Source organism: Corvus moneduloides, chromosome 1 (assembly GCF_009650955.1).
Source record: "Corvus moneduloides isolate bCorMon1 chromosome 1, bCorMon1.pri, whole genome shotgun sequence".
NCBI classification, from domain to species: Eukaryota; Metazoa; Chordata; class Aves; order Passeriformes; family Corvidae; genus Corvus; species Corvus moneduloides.
In genome coordinates this window covers 130,297,131-130,303,130 of record NC_045476.1, presented here as the reverse complement: position 1 = coordinate 130,303,130, position 6,000 = coordinate 130,297,131, and the positions used below count along the sequence as shown (strand labels likewise).

The window sequence follows — 6,000 nt, the reverse complement described above, 5'->3', positions numbered from 1 at the left end:
TGACGCCTTGACTCATTCTGTGCCTTCAGCGATGGCTTTACCCACGATGGCGAGGAGCGGTGTCAGACAAGCCCCTGGGGCCGGGGGATGCTGCCGGTACCTTTCCGATTGCCCACCCTGCAGCCCCGGCGCTGCCAAGACAGCGACGGAGCCGCCAGCCGGGCTCGGGGAGTTTAATCTGCAGCCGTCCCTTACCTCCCGACAGCGCTGCAGGAAGCCGGGATTCCTCAGGGCCCATCCTTCCCTCGCTAGTAACACCTTAATTCTTAGAAATAAAAGAAAATTTAATAATAATAATAGTAATAGTAATAGTAATAATAATAATAGTTTTTAAAAAGCGTGTGTTGGTGGGGCGGGCACGGGGGCGGCCAGCGGCGCTCTCCTGTGTGACGGCGGGCCGAGAGCGGCGGCAGCGGGCGGCGCGGCCGGGCAGGCGCGGTGCTGCCGCCGGGCGAGGCGGCGGCGGCGGGAGGAGGCGGAGGAGGCGGTCGAGCCGCTCCAGGGAAGTTTCCTCGCCGCCGCCTCCCCGAAACCCCTCCCCGCCAACCGCGGCTCCGCGCTCCTCGAAACTTACCGCCGGGCGCCGCTCCTGGGGAGCCGCCGGGCCCGCGCCGCCGCCCCGCGGAGGAGGCCCCGCGGAGTAAGTGCAGCCGAGCCGAGCCGTGCCGAGCCGAGCCGAGCCGTGCCGAGCCGAGCCGAGCCGAGCCGAGCCGAGCCGAGCCGAGCCGAGCCGAGCCGTGCCGAGCCGAGCCGAGCCGTGCCGTGCCCGGGCGGCGGGGCCGCGGCCGCCGCCCCCACAGCCGGGGGGTGCCGGACACGTGGGTGCGGCGGACCGGGCGGGAGGCGCCGGCTCAGCCCCGGGGGTTGCGCGGGCGCGCAGCGGCGCGGGGAGGGAGGGGCGAGGCCGCGGGAGCCCCCGCGTGGGAGGGAAGGGGCGGCGGAGCGCGGCTCGCCCGGTGCCGCGGGAGCCCCGGTGCCGGCCGGGGGCCGCCGGGCGCTGTGGCGCGTCGGCAGCGCTGAACGCGTGTTTTGTGTCAGACGGTAACAATCTGTGCGCGCTTCGCCGTGGTGTGAGCGTGTCCGCCTTCGCCTCGCTCCCCGGGGCTGCCGGCTGTGGGCAAGTGTCAGGGGAGGTGTCCGGGTCCCCGGCACGGAGCGCGCAGCTCCTCCTCCGATGGACGGGGGAAAGCGACTGATGCCGGGGCACCGACGGCGGCCCCGCGATCGCACCGGTGTCCCGGGCACGGCCCCGCTGGGGCGGCCGCCTCCCCACCGGGAGTCCGCTGGCTGCCTGCCTCCAGCGGGTCAGGGCACGAAGGGATGATCTCCTGTCCTCTCCCCTCTCCGCTCAGCCCATCGCAGCAGCTGGGGAGGAGAGTGCTGAGCATTGGCAGCAGGGAAGAGGTACACCTTCCTCAGCTCGCTTTCTGGGGTTCTTATTTCTCCCACCATCACCTAAGACCTTCAGAAAGATGGATGGATATGGCTACTTACGAGATGGTTATGGTCTCTGTTGTTCATCTTGGAGATAAGGCTTATTTTTTGCAGGAAATATTCTGTTCTTTAAAACTATGCTTAATTTGGCAGATTTTCTATCAGAAAGTCAAAGATCAGAGTTTTCTTCTATTATGAAAATATAACAGTAGGCTTCCCCTCTTCCCCCCTCGCCCCCCTTCCCCCCCCCCTCCCCCCCCCTTTTTTTTTTTCCTTTTAGACTCCTAGGAGCATAGTGTTGTGTTTAAATTGCAGAGTAGTTCCCATTGACTTTTAGTAGCAAAACACTGGTATGGTCACATATGCTTCAGCAAAATGCAGTATGAACAACACCACCAGACAGTTGCTATGTTTGAAGACTCACACATTCCATAATAATTTAAAGTAAAAATATGGTTATAAGAAGAGAAAACGGTCATTCAGTGTTGTCAGAAGTTGTCTGTAAGGAGAGTGGTGTGTGGAAAGTCCCTATGAAACAATTTCCAGATTAGAGCTGCTCATTCTCTGCCAAAAGCTGTGTAAGCATGAACCATAATGAGGGCAGTTGTAGGATCACGGAGTAGTCATGGAGCAGGTAGTCCAGCTGCAGCAGAAAGTAAGAGACAGAAGGGCAATGTGTATGGAAATGTCCCTAATTGAGGACTGCAGCTCATGGAAGTAGCTGGCACATCTTCTGAAGGCTTGTCTGGATACATTCCTCCCAAACCTTTGTTCCAGCTTGTACACAACTTATTCTACTGTATATTTAAGTGTGAGGTAGAATACAAGTATGTGTGTTCTTCAGCAACCTTTTAAAATGTATGGATGACTTTTTCTGAATGGTTCTCCAGTCCTCAAAATTGTAGAAATTATAATAGCATCAATAAAAATATTTATAACCCATCTAAGTAGAAACTAAGTCAAAACTAAGTCACTGGTTCCTTACAGCTGTGTTATTTATTCCAAGCTTGATGTTTCATTCCTAATTTTCTTCATTAGCTGCATCTTCCCATGTAGACTGAATCACAAAAGTGGTAGGAAGAAAAAGGAGGAAGCAAGTCACTCTTGTTCGTGGCTTTGTTCTCCTTGTACTGCAAAACTTGTTGCTATGGACAAGGTGAGGGATGGACTCTGGCAGGAGAATTGTAAAATCTTCAAAGGTCGTTTGAACAGTTTCTCCAAGTCAGCTAGAAACTGGAGGCCTCATGCTTCCTGTGCATTTTGAGAATTTTAGGTTATTTCCTTTGTTTCTCTCATTCAATTTCTTAATTAGAGAATCCAAAAATATTATTGCTGAAAATAACCTTTCCTTCTAGATTTAGAGAGAGGGAGAGTGATACAAAATTAAGAGTTTAAATTGAATTCAGAATCTTGAGGGTTTTTTTCCTTTCTCTCATTTTTGCTCTTTTTATCTTTGACTGTTTAATCTGATATACCAAACATCACAGGATAATGATTTCTCAGATATCTGGACACTTTTAGTGCTCTGGTTTTTTTATTTTTTTTTCTTTGTGACACGGAATATCTTCTCACTCTGTCTGAGATTGCTAATCCTACTGCATGGACCTAGGAAGTAAAATATGAATTTACCATTTCGTGATATGGGTCAAACTACCATGAAAAGGCTCTAGTGGTTGGACCAAACAAAATTTGCCTGGATTTGATGGTGTGACAGTGAGCTGTGGCTGCCTGGCAGTGACACCCGGAGGGTCAGTTCCTGGGGGAGCCTGGGGGCAGCTGCTGTCCATAATCAAACCCTGAGCAGGGGGTGGGGATGTGGGCAGTGCAGGCAGGCAGTGCCCCAGTCTGCCCAGGGCCCCACTGTGCCGGGCTGCCTGGAAAAATCACGGAGGTGAACTCCCACCCTGTGAGGTGGGTCTGCATTTTTGCAGCTCCCCTTATAATGAAGTGAGCTAGGAGAAAGCTCTTTTTATTTATAAGAACGGAAATTGTGTGTAAAGTCCTTAAAATCAAGGAGGCCACAGCTGGGTACTTCATATGCTTTTAAAAGCTTTTCCAACTTGAAGTTGTTTCTCTGTCCTTCCCATGCTGTTTCCATAGCGAGTCACACCTACTGCTACTTTAGGCAATTGGCCTAATTCCTGAAATTTTTGAATTTTAATTACTCAGCTCAATAGCTTGAGCACTTTATCATCTGAATATTGAAGAGGATTGCATAGTATTGTGTGAATAAAATTTTCTATCTTTTAGGTTATATTGTTCTCAAAGGAGTGAAACATTATGTTCAGAATGCTAGTGTAGTTAATTTTTCACCTTTTCCTTTATTATGAAATATTATTTATAATAACTTATATATGACATTATTTGATAAGTGAAACTATTTTTATAATAATTGTAAAAATCATGTTCTGTAGATCATAACCATTGTCTGTTCTGTTTTTCACACTTAATATATTAGTATAGTCAGTAATATGTAACAATAATTAAAGTTTTATCTTGAGCTGTGATGGTGAAAAAGACTGCAAGACTATTAGGATAAGCAAACACTTAAGAAGTGTGGCTGCTGCTAAAGGACAGACTGATTTAATGACTGAACTTCAACTGTGTTTTGCTCTTGTGTGTTTTGGTTTTTTCATAAATGTATATAAAGTTCATTCTCATTGGTAGATACAGTTTGGAGACATGGAGAACTGAAACTAAATACTATTGTTTGACTAGGTGCATTTTTTGCTGACAAAAACACATAATGCATCTTTGTGTAGTTGTGTAAGCAGAACCTATTTATCAAGGTTCCAAATCCTTAAGTTTTCAGTTTTTGTTATTTTAAAAATGATGGGTTACTGAATTAATTTTCATGAAAATGTAGTCTGCACGAAATCAGAGGAGAAGGATGTCATCTGTCAAGCAAAAGATATGACGAAGTTGAACAGAACAACATTATAAAAATATTTTTTAGCATTGTTTTCCAAGGAACTGGGAGTCCTATATATACTCCTACAATAATTTTCTTCTCCTTTCCTGTAGTATTCCAATGTTAATTGTCCAAATTTGGCAACAATTTATTGGTGGGGTTTAATTTCATAAGGAGTGACTGCTGGTTAGAAAAGAGAGAGAGGTCCCAACCAATCCCTCCTTGCTTGACCCACTGACAGTGGGCATGGCCCCACAGGGAGCTGGGCAGTGCCTTCCCTGGGATTACTCCTGAGAGACAAGAGCTTGAGGATGTAGCACAGAAATGTGAAGAAAAGCTGGCATCATTCTTAGGTAAAATCAGTATTGTTTCTGCTTTAAAATTAGTTTTCAGTTAGTGAATTGTAGGTATTTCTGATCACCATGGGCCAGGCTTCCAAGGGTATTTAGGTGGCTAAAGGTGCAGCTGGGTCTTTACTGTGATTCACAAGGGTGCTTGCAGTATAAACAAACAGACAAACAAAGAAGTGTGAATGGCTGTAGATGCTTAGGATGATGTGGTGCCTTTAAATATCCCTTTGGATCTCACACTGACAGATTTGACATTTCAGTGGTACAGCCTTCTGGTTTTCTCAGTCTTAGGACCATTCATGCTGGTTCATTTGGACTTAACAGAGATTGAAGGAGATCCCATTCTTAGACATGAGTCCAAATGGAGAAAATAAACTACTTGCACCTATTAGTGAAACTCACCCCAATTTCCAGTAATTACCTCTACTGCATGAAGAGAAGCAGAAGTATATGTAGATACTGATCTGTTGTAAAGATTGAAAATAAAATGCTTCTTGCGGTATGTGAATGTTGTGACTTACCAGTGAAAATTTTGGTTGATCTCAGGAGATAGGAAGGTTTTCTTATTGTGTGGTGGCTAAAGAAGAAAGCAGCATCCTTAGCCTTACTGATGGTGGTGTGAGGAAGGTCATTGCTATGCACATTGAGCTGGTGGTTGTGAGATCTGTGAGTGGCACTCACATGGAGGCACCAGAGGTGTGCCACACAAGGGCTACATCACTGCTCCCAAGGGCAGGGTGAGTCCAGAGGCAGCTGGGGGCTTCTCACAGAGCATGGGACCTCAGCTGACCCTAAGCCAGAGCTTGGGTGCCCCTCAGTAGGAGATGCCAAGACTTTGGCCTCTGAGTTTCCTGCTTGAACGTTAGCTTTCCGTAGCCAGGATGACTCCCTTGCAGCCGTGCTTTCTGTAACCCATCCTATCTGGGTGTATTTTCTCTGCTCTCTGGGATACTGTGGCTTCCACTACTGAAAATACTCCTGGTACTGTTTCTTATTTGAATGCTTTTGCCAGCTTGGGGAAAGCCTAGGTTTTAATGAAGGTTGTTACAATTTCAGACTCAAATTTATTGGATTTATTTTAAAAATAAATAAAACTTAAAAAAATTTAGAAAACGAAGACCTTTCACCTGGATAAAAATTACTTTAATTGCTCTGTGTAAACCTTAAAACTTCTACATGTGACCTGTATTAATTATAACTAGCAAACTCTTACCTGTTTGCACTGAATTATGCAGAAGCAGTACAGTTGCTTGTTGTTAGACCACAAACTTTTATAGACTGCATATCTTTTACAAACTACTTTAA

At 46.9% G+C, this 6,000-nt stretch overlaps 1 protein-coding gene across 1 annotated transcript in view; it reads left to right on the top strand.

Moving 5' to 3' along the window:
• The first annotated feature begins 470 nt into the window (after positions 1 to 470).
• Positions 471 to 6,000, top strand: part of EYA1 (EYA transcriptional coactivator and phosphatase 1) — a 162,723-nt gene continuing 157,193 nt past the window's right edge. The window contains 1 exon segment of the mRNA XM_032127417.1: positions 471 to 640. The gene's annotated coding sequence lies outside the window, so the exon portion shown is untranslated.